This window comes from Cryptotermes secundus, unplaced genomic scaffold, assembly GCF_002891405.2.
Source record: "Cryptotermes secundus unplaced genomic scaffold, Csec_1.0 scaffold944, whole genome shotgun sequence".
Taxonomy (NCBI): Eukaryota; Metazoa; Arthropoda; class Insecta; order Blattodea; family Kalotermitidae; genus Cryptotermes; species Cryptotermes secundus.
This window is the reverse complement of record NW_019719375.1, coordinates 566,267-580,754: the sequence shown is the minus strand read 5'-3', so window position 1 is coordinate 580,754 and position 14,488 is coordinate 566,267. Positions and strand designations below refer to the sequence as shown.

Below are 14,488 nucleotides of genomic sequence, written 5' to 3'. Positions count from 1 at the left end.
GCTGCTTCCTAGCAACTATAAGAGGATACATAGATTCACCCCCTATTTTTTTAATGCAAGTGGGGTGGAACTAAGTCCCTTGTACTGCGGCCACTTCTGACCTATTGTACCAGCCTCGGATGATAGGTGAGGGTGATTGTGGAACAATTGGTGGAATGAAGATTGGCAGGGGAAACCGAAGTACTCGAAGAAAACCTGCCACAGCGCCACTTTGTCCACCACAAATCCCACTTGACCAGACCCGGGATCGAACCCGGGCCGCCGCGGTGTGAAGCCAGCGACTAACCGCTTGAGCTATGGCGCAGACTCACCCCCTAACTCCACTTTAATACAGACACGGACCGCATAGAAAATGACGCGTCCAACAATTCTGTTGCGTGTATTCGTTGCAGCGGGAGAACGTGTTTACTGAGCCGTTGCCTAGAACAAAAGGGAGGGGTACAGTTAATCGAGTCGTTGCTCTGCAGCGACAGGAGGAATACACAGACCAATGAGAGGGATTTATGAAGTATGCCGCTGAGATGGGCCCAATTGTCATGATATACATACCAAGTTTCATTAAGATTGGTTCAGGCATTCAGAAATTAAGGGGGTATACAAAAACAAGAACCGCCTCTGTGGTCTAGTGGTCAGAATTCCTGGCTACAGATCCGGATGTCCGATTTCGATTCCCGGTGCTACCAGATTTTCTGAGAAGTAGTGGGTCTGGAACGGGATCCACTCAGCCTCGTGAGGATAACTGTGGAGCTATTTCAAGGAAATAGCGGCTCCGGTCTAGAAAACAGAGTTTAACGGCCGTGGGGATTCGTTGCAGTGACCACGCGACACACTCTATCCGCTAAAGTTGGCACTAAGTTCACCGCAAGCGGCCGTCGCTCGGTCGGTATAGTTCGCTTGAGGACTACAGGCCACGGAGTATACAAAAACGGATGGGAGGCCTAAAATTGTAGTTCAATTACAGAACTAAAATTTCCTCTTCTCCTTTTTGTGTAACGCCTGAACGGGTGTCATACGAAACGTACCGCTTTAACATTTGACAAGAGACGGAGCCATCGTGTCGACTGTCTTCACGTCATGTCCAACTCTACTTCTCTAAGTACAGTAGCTGGGCAGCAGAGCCGACGGAGGCTACTTTCCCCTAATGTGGTGCGCACTGTGAGTTATATGTTGCTAAATGTAAATATTGAGTTTTATAAGGAATGAAATTGACTTACATTTCATTTAGCAAGATGCACGCCTAATCGTGCTATAAACAAATGTCGTTTAAAGAATTCGACATGGGCATTTTATTTTAATTTTGATCCGGAAGCTTTGTAACTAGAACGCCAACTATTACAAGAATCCATTCATTACTTAAAAGATCTGCCAGTTAACGCAAAAGAGTGAAGCTAACACTTCACTGCGATATTTTGAGAGGAGCCGGCTATATTTTTTTGGTGACAAGGGGAAAAATACACACAGAGAGCGGTGAGCTATCTTGTATTCTATGCCAGTGGGTGAAGCGCATATGCATGTGCTACGAACGGGGTTCGGAGGACGGGGCCATTGGAGTTTGCAACGGCCGGCGGAAATGATCGGACCGGTCCCGCGAGGCGGAAGTTCGCTCTTCTGGGCAGGTTAAAGGTCAGGCTGTACTTGACGTAACACGCTGAGAACGTGTCAAGTAGCGCATACGTTTACTTACAAGAAACATAAGATTCGCGCATGCGCAGAACGAATCCACCTTCACTTGAAACATTCCCAGTGCGCTACACGCTGTCCTCCAACGGAGAGAAGCCGAGGCAATTACCAATGTCCAACGTAGTATATACTAAGGAAACTGGTAGCATCGCCATGATTTTTGTACAACTTTGCCGTTTCTGTCGCTACACCGAAATTCTGTGCATCTGTAAATGAACAGAACGATCGAGATCAACCAATCGTACCCACCACTTACCTGGCCCTCTCTTCGTTTTGTCTGATCAGCATCACACTCTCCAAAAGTCACACTTTAGAGAGCAAGAGGTCTTTTCTCTTGTACTCGTACTGAAGATCATAGCAACGACTCAACAGGCAGATTTTCATCAAGCCGGGATAGCTCAGTCGGTATAGCGACTGGCTATGGGCTGGATGCCCGAGGGTTCGGAGTTAGAGTCACCGTAGGGTCAAGAATTCTCTCTTCTCCACGTCGACCAGATCGGCACTAGGATCTATCCAGCCTCCCATCCAATGGGTACCGGGGGTAAAGAGGTCGGGGGCGTGAAGCTAACCACTCGCTTCCAACTAGTGACGAGGTCATTAGAACGTGGACCTATACATCCGCTCCTCCATACGCCTTCATGACGTAGTGTTTAATTATTTAAGCACAGGGACAACTTTACTTGCCAGTACAGACCACTCCACGTCTGTACTTCGCTACCGTGCCTACAATAATACCACTTCGAAGATCATGCACAATTCTGAGATGAGGCCTGAGTTCAGGACCTTGAATTTTTGTGCAGTAATAAATTGTTATACACATTTTGTTTAGGTCGAAGTTCATGCACAATTCTGAGATGAGGCCTGAGTTCAGGACCTTGAATTTTTGTGCAGTAATAAATTGTTATACACATTTTGTTTAGGTCTGTTAAAGAGTGTCGAATAACAACATGGCGGGCGCGCAAAATCTGTAATTAGTTCTCTAGACCTACTTTCGACGACAACGTACTGTTAGCGCTAGGCGGGTGAAATTTTGTATGCAAACGGAGCATAAAAATACTTACAAGTCGGGTGTGAAGTATTTCTATACGGCGGGGAACTTCTTGATATTGTACCTGACTAATCTAACAAGACTACGGGCCTCACTGGGATCTGTACTAGTAGGAATTATGTATAATTTAATGCAAAATAATTAATTTACAGTACCTGTTAGTCATTTGAACGAGCTAGGCGTAGATGGGAGGATAATAATAATGTAGCGTGTGGAGCCGTTACTATGAAGCGACAGCGATATAATATACCAGACCCGTTTCTGGGCAACGGCTCGTAAACACGTTTCCAGAACGACGAATCGACGAGCAACAATAAAGGTACTGTTGGTAACGGGGGTTTGTTTACTCGGTCCGTGCCGAGGAGTTATAAGGAAGGCAACTGGGGTGACCAAGTCAGTTCTGTACGGGAGTCCGTGAAGAGAGGACTTGAGCCTGAGGCAGAGGCATAGCCATTGATGGAACTCTTACCAGGAAACGTCTAGTAACTGACTGGGAACACTAGACTGTGTGCTCTAGTGAACTGCAAAATGTGGAAATTTGACAGTGTTACACTTATTTGGTGTTACGACCTGTAAGTGATAAATAAATCTATTCACCAATCCAAAACCCATCTAGAGTCACACACATATAACGTGACAATATTAAAATTAATCTTAAAGGAATAGGGATAGAGAGAGAGTGCTGGATTTATCGGGCTCAGGAAGGGGACCAGTGGCGGGCTCTCGTAAACACAGTAATTACCCTTCCACAAAATGTAGTGAATACTCTAAGCAGCTGGGCGACTAGTAGCTTCTCAAGAAAGACGCTGCACCATTAATTTAATTCTGCTATTAAGTGAATCCTGGCACACGGGCCGTTTGGCGACTTCGTTTAGTGCATGAAATTTACACAGCTGATCAGCTGTGGGACAGAGTTGCCTTCACACTACAACCAGCACGACTTTGTACTTGTAACAAAACCCGGGCGAGCATTCCACCTTGGAGAAACTTGCATAATACTTTCTGCAAACCTTCTGGAATGACGCTTGTTTACCATGTTTTCCATGTTACTGGTCCGTGGTACAGGTCGCCGGAGTGGAAGTACTAGTATTAGTATTATACTAATCGGCAATCGAACCTCTGCTATCCAACACGTAACCATCACTTTGCTTACGGAATTATCCCGTCGCAATAATACTCGCCACCCGAAAGGCTGGTCTGCAGTGGTATATTCGGGAGATGCTAGGTTTTAATGGGTTTCCTCAGTCTCTCCAGGAAAATGTTTGGATTACTATTGTGGCGTGCCAGAAAGCCGGAATAGTTGAGATCACAGTTGATTTCCTAGGCAACGACCAATGTTCCCGCTACAATCGGAATACATCCATTGTTATACAGCGGCTAACAACCCAATAGTGTAATTTCCACCGTTATACACGAATTGTTGGAAGCAACGTTTCGATAGCAGCGAGCAGAATGAACCCTTCGAGATGGGATTCCCTATCGAGTCCGCGTGGATGTTATAAAGAGTGCAACTGTGACAAGAGACGAGTGCAGTTGTAGCTGACCTTAGAAGAGCAGTCGGTTTTCAGTTGGCTTCGAGGCAGTAACTGTGATTGTGAATATTTGTACTTGTTAAGTGTAGAGGAGACTGGCCAATAAACTTATTCGCTAAATCCGAGATCTGGGTGAATTTATTTGTCGCGTCACATAGGCAAAACGCGACAAATGGTGTCACAACTGGTATAACAGGTCACAACTGCTTCCAAATCCTTTCGAATTCGTCATTCACCTACCATCCGACGCTATAGTTTCGATTCTTAAAGCTTCACTCCATTTTCCCTTGGGGTGGGGTGAGACTGAGTCTACTTGGTACGTCGGCCAGTAGTTGGCTTATTGTACCAGCCTCTTCGTATAGTAGATGATGATGATGATGATGATGATGATGTGTGCAGAAGTTGGTGGAATGCGAAGTGGCAGAAGAAACACAAGTACTCGGAGAAAACATGCCCCAGTGCCACTTCATCCACCGCAAATCCCACACGATCTGACTTGGGATCGAACCCGGGCCGCAGCGGTGGGAAGCCGGCGACTAACCGGCTGAGCTATGGCACGGCCAAAGCTTCGTTAGATAACCCACAAAGAAAAAAGTATTTTTATAACAGGGGAGTAAATATGGCAGATGTGGACACATTGCCTCACGTGTGTCGTGGGTTTAAAAAGGAGGTCCTTCCCTGACCTCCCGGACCTTACACGTCCTTCACCTTTGCGCGTCTGCATCTACAGAGTTGTAGGAAGCCTACTGATGTGCATACTTCCGGAAATTTGGAAGCTTCAGCCACTTTCGCAACACAGGCTCTTCCGGCACCCTCCCGTCCGAGTGGATACCCGCCCATAACTTTGCAATTAACTCGCGTATATTCGCGAAACACGTTGTAACCATCATGCCACTGGAGGTCACTTTCTAATTCCCTACCATGAATAATATGAACACAGGAGCTATACGAACTTATGTCTTGGGATCGACACTATACTTTCAGTCCGCAGATTGAGTATCCCGACGCAAAGTTTATCATGGTCTTCCTCAGTTCCTCCAAGTAAGTGCGGGACAGCAGCCTTCCTCGAATATCAAATTCATTATTCATTATCGTGTTATCACTGAATGCTACATACTGGACTATTGAAAACGTCGTTAAATAAACAAATAAAGTAAAAGATGATGACACCACTCGATGGAGAGTCTGAGATGGCGCGTGATATTACCTTCCAGAGAAATATGCATATTTTTTGGCAACTTTCTCTTTAGAATATTTAAAAGTAATATGGCGGCCAAGCGATAATTTTCTGTTCGATTGCAATAACCAACGAGTCACTGCAGACAGAAATACAGGAATTTGTATGGAAACATTAAAAAAGGTAAAGTTTTCCTTGTACTTAACTACTTAAGCAATACGTCAAGAAGACGTAAGGGAGAGTAGATGTATAGATCCATGTTTTCTTGATTTCTACACTAGCAGGAGTGGTCAGCCTCCTTCCCCGGCCGCTTTACCCCCGGTCCCCATTGGATAAGAGGTTGGGTGGCCCCCAGAGCCGGTCTGGACATGGAAAAGTGAAATTTTTTTACCCTACCGGGACTCGAACTCCGACCCCGTAGCCAGTAGCTATACCAACTGCGCTATCCTGGCTCATGTCATAATAAGGTGAGGGGAACAGATTATAGGGTTAGGAATATACTGTAAATATATCCATACATTTAAGAAGTCACGGTTGTAGGTCTTCGGTTTTCTTAAGAGGGAAATTTCTTATCCAACTGAGTAACTATTACTTTAACTTTTACAGAACCCTCTGCACTATGTCAGTTTTCTCTGCTGGTTAACACGTAGAGTTTTGTGCGATGTGTGCTGTGTTCCCAATCTGCTTTCGAAAAATTTCGTTTTATAATTATTTTATCTGTCAAGAAGGATGAGGTGGGCAGGTCATGTAGCACGAATGGGGGAGACGAGGAATGCGTCTAGGATATTGGAAAGACACCACAGAGAAGACAAAGGCGTAGGTGGGTGGACAACATTAGAATGGATCTTAGAGAGATAGGATGGGATGGTACTGATTGGATAGATCTGGCTCAGGATAGGGACCGGTGGAGGGCTCTTGTGAACACGGTACTGAACCTTCGGGTTCCATAAAATGCTGGGAAAGTCTTGAGTAGGTGCAGAATTGGCGGCTCCTCAAGAAGGGCTCAGCTCCATGAGTAAGTAAGTTACTTATCTAATACTGACACACTGAGCTATAATGAAGTTAAACAAACACAAACCTGGATGAAGGAAATGGGCAAGGAACTGAAATGTACCGGATGGGCTTGGTGCAGACTACACCTACGCAATGTATGGACTTGTACGCGTGACGTCATATGCGAATACTTTCTCCTGTACAACTTGAACCTTGAACTAATGGGATTGGCTTCATCTACTTGAACTTCAAATACAAGGTTATAAAACTTCAGTAATTCGCAATTCCGTGCGCATTATGAAAATAGAAATCAACGAATCATTCACTGGTTTCAACCTGACAGCAGAAACCACACGTTTCGCTCCTCTGACGCCACGAAGCTAATCTAAATTCTGTCTCACAGAGGATGTCTCCATGTCTAAGGCAAATGGGTTAATGCTACACAGAGAAATAATCGCCATTTAACATGAGAATTATGCGGATTCTGTGCAGGACAGAATACAGAGTTTCTGCGTGTTAAAGCAGCTGGTACGTACAGTAACCACTGCACTTCCTGGGGTTAACACATGTAATGACAACGCCCGTTACTGGACACAATCCTGAGACTTTTCCATCCGCCACCTATCCTAACACTCTACATATCTTCTCCCAGAAATCTGTGCGGAGAGTACACCGTTGCCAAGTAAAACTTTTTTAGTTACACTTTCATATTCCGTCAGAAGTCTTACTTTGTTATTTCCGGTTTGAAAATCATAGGCCACGGAAACCCCGACAATAATTTAGAAGCAAACTGTACTTTCCTTCCCTTAGATGTCATAATGTCATTATCCTATTGCATTTTAATTTGGTTTATACTGGTTATTTCGAGATTTTCACGGCTGTGACTATGAATGATGCAATGTTCTGAGATGTTATAAAAGTCTGGTTAAAGCTGCCAGGCGTTTCGGCCTCCATTAGCGTCGAAGAGTAAGTCATGCAAACAACAAGCTTGTTTCTACCAAACGTCGGTACTCTGGGTCAAGGGCCGGTATATAATTTTCATTCAACACAGTGTAACCCATTCAATGCGCCCAACGGCATTTGAGATAGTTCAGTCGGTATAGAGACTAGGCTACTGTGAACTCGGGTGTCAATGCTCGGCTGGGGAAAGATATTTCTCTTCTCCGCAGAGTACTGATCGGTTCTGGGGCCCACCTAGCCCGCTGTCCAATAAGTGGTGGGGCACATTTCCAGATGGCAAGCCGGTCGAGGCGTGAAGCTGACCACCGAGAGACCTCTACTTCCCCCTATAGGTGCAGCGCGCATGTAACAGTGTCTGTATACATAGTTATTGCCGGAAAATCTGAATGGAAGAGATATCTTCGAAGATATAAGCGTGTAGGAGACGACGGTATTACAATGTATCATAAACGACATAGGATGTGACGATGGGACTGGATTAAAATGGCACAGGACAGAGACAAATAACGGAGTCTTGTCGGACACGGTACGGAATCTTCGGTTTTCATAAAAGGAGGGAATTTTTCGAACACCTAAACGACTGTTAGCCTCTCCGTTAATTTATCAGCTACAAAGCTGTGTATTGACTGCAGAGTATAACAGGCCTATAACAAACTTACCATAATGATGACGTTCTTGCTTGACTATGCTCCACCCGCCTGAAACAACCAGAGAAAACAAATGTTGAACAGGGGGCTACCAGCAAATAAATAATTAAAGATTTATAGCGCAAATGTAGTTGAAACATATGGCGTAATTTTTAGTCTACTCTCGTTATTTGAGCAAAATAAAAGGAGGCTTATGAGATCGCCTTGCTGTCTGTATATCCCCTTTAAGTATATAGGCTAATGGGGCTTACGATATCACTTTGCCGTGTATCTCCCCTTACTTTTGTTACAAGGCTCACGAGATTACCTTGCTGTGTGCCCCCCCCTTTTAATTTGTTTTCTGTGACGTCCGTGTCGTATCATAGCAATCCAGGCGCTTAGTTCTTCCCAAGAACTTCTAGCCTAACAAGACGCTCGGTAAAGAAGAGATACCTAATTTTCGTTCAAATGTTTATATCTATTTGGTGCGACCACAGAGAACTACAACACGATAGACAGTCTATTTAGTGTGTACAATGTATATGGTTTCCACTTCTACTTGGTGTCTTACTATGTTAAATTTGTCGCCTATGATCTAAAATTTTCTCACAATCGCCGTACCTCGTTAACCTTTGAGACGCAAATAATATTTCGTACAGAACTTATGTTTCCATACAAACGATTCCCATGCCTGGTGCCGACGGTTCATCAGCTGTCACCAAACCGGTAATTAAATATGTATATATTTTTTTTTTCCTTGGCACTACAGCCCCAGTGGGCCTTGGCCTACCTCCGTAAACTTCTCCGTTCACTTAGGTTTTTCTAGATCTTACACGATCGGTAGGACTCCTTGGGCGGGTGATCAGCTCGTCGCTCTACCTGTACACAAACACAGAAAAACGCACACACACAAACTAAACATCCATGCCCTGAGTGTGATTCGAACCCACGATCCCGGTTTCTAAGCGAGCGAAGACAGTATAAATGCCTTAGACCGCTCGGCTACCGTGACCGGCATATACATATATACGTATATATTTCGAGTAGACTCCATGTTGTTACACATTCTTCAGAAGTATCTCCACAAAGTTCATTATGTTTCGAAGGTTTAGTAGCATACAAAGTTTCAGGGCCCTACATTAACTTGCCGTAACGTCGATCCCACGGCCACTATGGGCATGAAATTATAGAAGTAGCATACAGTGTGTTACCCCGAAGCGGCAACGTGTTCTAATCACTGACGAATTCATCCTATGCTTCACAGGAGGGGTTGAATATACAAAAATTAATAAAGAGCTTTGCTGTAACACTGCATATGAATAAATAGGCAGATCGTTTTAGGAAACAACTCCGTGGCCTTTAGTCCGCAAGCGAACTGTACCGACCGAGCGACCACCGCTTGTCTACTAAGTTAGTGCCAACTTTAGCGGACAAAGGGTGTCGCGTGGTCAGCGCAACGGATCCCCGCGGCCATTAATCTTGGTTTTCTAGACCGGAGCCGCTACTTTTCCATTCAAGTAGCTCCTCAATTATCCTCACTAGGCTGAGTGGACCCCGTTCCAGACGAATTACTTCTCAGAAAATCTGGTAGCGCCGGGAATCGAACCCGGGACCTCTGGATCTGTAGCCAGGAATTCTGATCACTAGACCACAAACGAATCAAATAACCTTCGGGTAGCGTTTTCTCTTCACATGCTCATTTCCTATTCATAAATCATGGTAACGGCTTAACTTATGGGCAGAACAACGCTTCACAAAGTTAAAGGTTAATTACGATAGTGAAAAGTCACGTTCAGTCGTCGAGGACTGGAATGTGTATGCAATTCGAGTGGGCGTAAACTGAACACACTGCGTTGTAACGTAAATACAGTTATACCTATCAGCAGCTGCTAGAACTGGTCTTCGTACCAGTCTGGCCTCCCGTCTGACCACTGGGTGGGGCTCCTTCAGAGCAAAAAGTTACCGTACCAGCTACTGATGATTCCAGTGATAATGATGAAGATCATGTCAGAAACTGAGATAGCGTCGAAATTCATTCATCCATGACTGGTAAAAATTCTATCAGATAGATTCTACATGTTTCATTACATAACACTTTAATCCTGATTTTTCTTCTGTTGTTATATTTCCATCCGGATTTCAGTTGTTTGATAGCTATAAATATGCAACTGCTGAGAGATGACGCGAGTCACGAATGATAGATGGCAGGATATGTTACGTTTTATTACTCTCAAACAGATACATTATAGGCCAGCGCGATATGAGTTTGTGCCTTTAAAACTGGTTTCTTTGTGCGCAGCACGTAAATTGTTAAAAAGTTTGATGCTTTAATTCGAAAAGGACCTGACGACGAACAGTGCCAGGCAGCGCAAGCAAGGCCAGTTTCAAACTATTACACTAACGACGTTCAAGAATCCGTCACTTTGAGATTACTTTTTTTGGTGGCTATTCCCCGCAAAATAAAACGTGCCTCGGAACTGATGAGGGTATGAAACTGTCCTTAAAAAAATAGCAACGCAGTCTGAAAAAAAAAACTTGTTAATGCCTCAGTATTTAATTATAAAACACTAACAACAATTTGGCTTTACCATGCGCCATTATACCAGCGAATAACGTATCTAGTTTACATTCTGAGCGGCAGATGGCACAAAGGTAACAAATCCCAACTATTCGGTAAGAATATCCGATATTTAACACAAACGCCTATAGAAATATCGAATCTCGAGGTTTAGTGGTTTAAACCCTACTCAAGTGTTAGACTGTCGATCCAAGGACGAGCTATCCCCTTTATTTTCATTCGATTTTCGAAATTCCTCAAGAAGATGCTGGGATAAGAACCTGACAATAGGCCACAACAAGATGCTTCCCAATTTAACACCAACAGGCCACATACCCATTGCCTGGCCAAGAATTCCCCGTCTTTTACAGAACTCGATGTATCCCTATCGCGTTCCCAAGAGTATATTACCCTCTTATCAATATCTAGTTCTCTCAAACTGCCTCTTTTCTTCAGATATTTGACTGACGTGAGCTAGAATTAAATCCGACTGACCACTTTTTGTGTACACTCCCAATACCAAGTTTACATAATATCCGTTCTGTATCCTTGACGATCAAAATGCGAACATAACCTCCCCATTATGCGTTTCATTTATTCCAAGCAGTAATAATATATGTAATAAAGCGAAAGTGGCATAAAACATTTGTTCCTTTCCCTTATCATGAGGAATGACTGTTACCTGCGCAGGTACTCGGTTTTAATCCCGGGTGAATCCATGCGAGATACGTAACAGACGAAGCAGCATTTAAATAGGTTTCCCTACTAATTATCACCGTACCGTTGTTACATACGCGCCCATATAGGATGGCCATGAGCTCAGCGGTAACCATAACCTGGCCACGTGTTATTACGTGTACATCTCGGGTCTTCAATTCTGAGGCTTCATTTTTGACACATTTCATATAGTTCATCTGAGAAATGTTTCACGTAACATCTCGCTATATGAATATAATATTTGTGTTTTTATTTCAATTTGTTGCATGATATATTCCATGCCAATTTCTTCCAGTTTACATCTTCGCAGCTCATTTCTCTATGATCCATCATTTCCATTCGCTCCCTTATTTGTATCCCGAGGGGCAGGTTTCCACGAGGTTTTCCGCACTAAAATTCTTTATGTATCTACACTCTCCCTCACACATCCTACATGTCTAGCTCACAGTAAGCCCTTGGATATCGCTAGACTTCGTTTCCACGAGGAACATTTGGGCACCAAGTGATATGTTTCCATCTTACATGGACCGCACACGTGGTCTCGCTCAGGTCACCCTACTCAAGTTTCTGCAGAAGGCAAAACATATCTGCCTAACAAGAGCGTGCATACAGGCTTACTTTTGCGTACTCCTGCACCACACGTATTTCCAAGGAGAACAGGATCTGGTAGTATTCTGACCAGCTCGTATTCGTATTATTAACACAGCTGGTATAAACACTTCACTTACCGTCATATCTCACGCTGCAGACTGACGCCTATCGTTACCACTGATCTTAATTCCAGATGACAAACAGCGTCGGTTCACATGCTGAATCTGTCTCATCGCAGATACTGTCATACTCACACTATACAGACTGCTTCTAAATTACTGTCGGGGTTTTCATTTATAAGCTACGCAAACCCCGACAATAATTTCGATTCACCCGATATATATATTTTTTTTTTAGTTTCTTGGGGTCCGCTTGGGTTAGTCCAATGAAATGTCAAGCAATGTTAGGGAGAAATGTTAGGGAGAAACATGTTGCCCTCATCTTGGGTTCACAAGTCAGTCTTAGCAAGAAACCAGTATTACGCAGACAGGAAGCAGAGCAATACTTCGGCCCTGAAAATGAGCCGATGTTCCTCCGAAACGTTGGTTGACTTTCACCGGATTACACGGCGTAATATTCCAGAAGACAGAATTCATTCATTCGTTGTCTAATTATTTCAATTTGCGTTTTTACTTTTTTTAGCAAATTCATACTGTGCCCAATATAAATTAGTAGCTATTTCTAGTTCCATGTCCCCCATTCCCCAAATGTTGGCGTCCCCTGACCTGCACCATTAGACTCCACTCTCTCGTTTTCCGCGAGAATCTCGGAGATGTGGATATTACAAGTTGATCTTGAACTGATGTGTGGAAGAAACCCGGTCTAGATAACAGAGATTAATGGCCGTGGGGATGCGTTGCGCTAACCACGCAACGCCCTCTATCCGCAAAAAGTTGGCACTAACTTCGCCGACAAGCAGCAGTCGCTCGGTCGGTATATTTCGCTTGCGGACTAAAAGCCACGGAGATTTTGTGCGGAAGAAAATCTATCCAAGTATGAACAGCATAGCTCGCGCCAGATCGTCAAGGGTATTTCGTCACTTTCACTGCACACGGGGAGGAACTGCGTGAGGGGCATGGCAGTAGAACACTTGAGATAAGCCGCGGTAGTTGAGAAAGGCAAATGCGCGTCACTCGTTAATCGAAGACCTCTTCCACGAATTGTGTCGTCAAAAGGATGTTTATTTTAGTGAGAAATGATTCAATAGTCCTCTTGCTGACTGAGATCTTGTTTGCGCAGTTGAAAGCGAAATACAATACCACTGCAATCGCAGCGTTACACACACTTTGTCGTCGACTTACGACCGACTTCCGTTCTGACTGTATCTGGTCGTATGTCGGCCATATATTTATTAAGAGTACTTTTTAACCTTTCTAATCTTTCTTTCATCTTTATAATTTATTTCTAAAAACTTTTACATTTTAATCATCTTTTATTTTACATTTTTTCGTGGTCGTAAGTCGACGACCAAGTGTATATGTGAGTCAATTTAATGTAAGGCTGTTTGCAATGCATACTTGCAGCCGCAAAGGAAGCGGACCTCGACGAAAACCTTGGAATAAAACTGTCCGTTTCATTTTCAACGGTCTGTACAACAGAAGACGTTCAAGTGGAAGTCTATGAGTACTTATTTAAATAAAGGAGACACTTAAGCAACAATTATTTATTTCTTTAGACCTATAATATATTAAGCAATCATAAACTAGCCTTCGGATCACATAACGGGACTAAATTTGGGTGACCGGGGGAACTGTTCTCAACACGTCCCCCGCCCCGTCTTGGCCAGCAATCCAAGTGGGATTTCAATTTTTTTTTTTTGGTAATACAGAAGTTTCCCATTTCTTCTCCGGGGCCTGTTTCAAGAAACGATAAATCGCGCTTCCGCGGGGAACGGCCCTTACACCACGCATGATACTAAGTATGAAGACTGGGTCTGTTAAAACGTGGATACCGAAAATGCGTAAATCGAGGCACAACTGTTGTCCTGTTCAATAAATAGCATTACTAGAATGAAATCTCTGTAACATGACAGGTCAGTCAAAATGCCTGGCTATGGGCTGTTCCGGTGTTCGATACCCGACAGAGATCTTTTTCGTCTGCTGGCTTTCTTGGTTCAATTTTGAGCGATTTCATTCACTGAGATTACAGCGCGTCGGAAGTGGTCTTGGCCAACTTCATGATCGATCCCGGCTCCTTGAAATCACTCATAAAAACGAAAAACTCGGCTGGCATCAAGATCGATATTACACCTCCAAAATACGAAGCAGGACTTCTGCCCACTTCGCCAATATCTTCAGTCTTCCTTGTCTCGATTTGCAGAATGTTGTGGCCGATATTGCACCTCCGAAATACGAAGGACTTCCGCCCATTTGACCCAATATCTACAGTCTTCCTTCTCTCGATTTGCAGGATGTTGTGGCCGATATTGCACCTCCGAAATACGAAGGACTTCCGCCCATTTGACCCAATATCTACAGTCTTCCTTCTCTCGATTTGCAGGATGTTGTGGCCGATATTGCACCTCCGAAATACGAAGGACTTCCGCCCATTTGACCCAATATCTACAGTCTTCCTTGTCTCGATTTGCAGGATGTTGTGGCCGATATT

At 44.0% G+C, this 14,488-nt stretch overlaps 2 protein-coding genes across 9 annotated transcripts in view; one reads left to right on the top strand and one right to left on the bottom strand.

The window, feature by feature from the left end:
- LOC111865511 (C2 domain-containing protein 5) overlaps positions 1-14,488 on the top strand; it is a 394,963-nt gene that overhangs the window by 50,712 nt on the left and 329,763 nt on the right. The gene's annotated exons all lie outside the window — the stretch shown is intronic.
- LOC111865553 overlaps positions 1-14,488 on the bottom strand; it is a 283,579-nt gene that overhangs the window by 64,132 nt on the left and 204,959 nt on the right. For 6 of the 7 annotated variants that reach the window (XM_023853690.2, XM_023853717.2, XM_023853726.2 and 3 more), the window contains one exon: positions 8,050-8,088. The exons of the other annotated variant lie outside the window; for it this stretch is intronic. The gene's annotated coding sequence lies outside the window, so the exon portion shown is untranslated. The remainder of the gene's footprint in view (positions 1-8,049; positions 8,089-14,488) is intronic. 7 annotated transcript variants of the gene reach the window in all.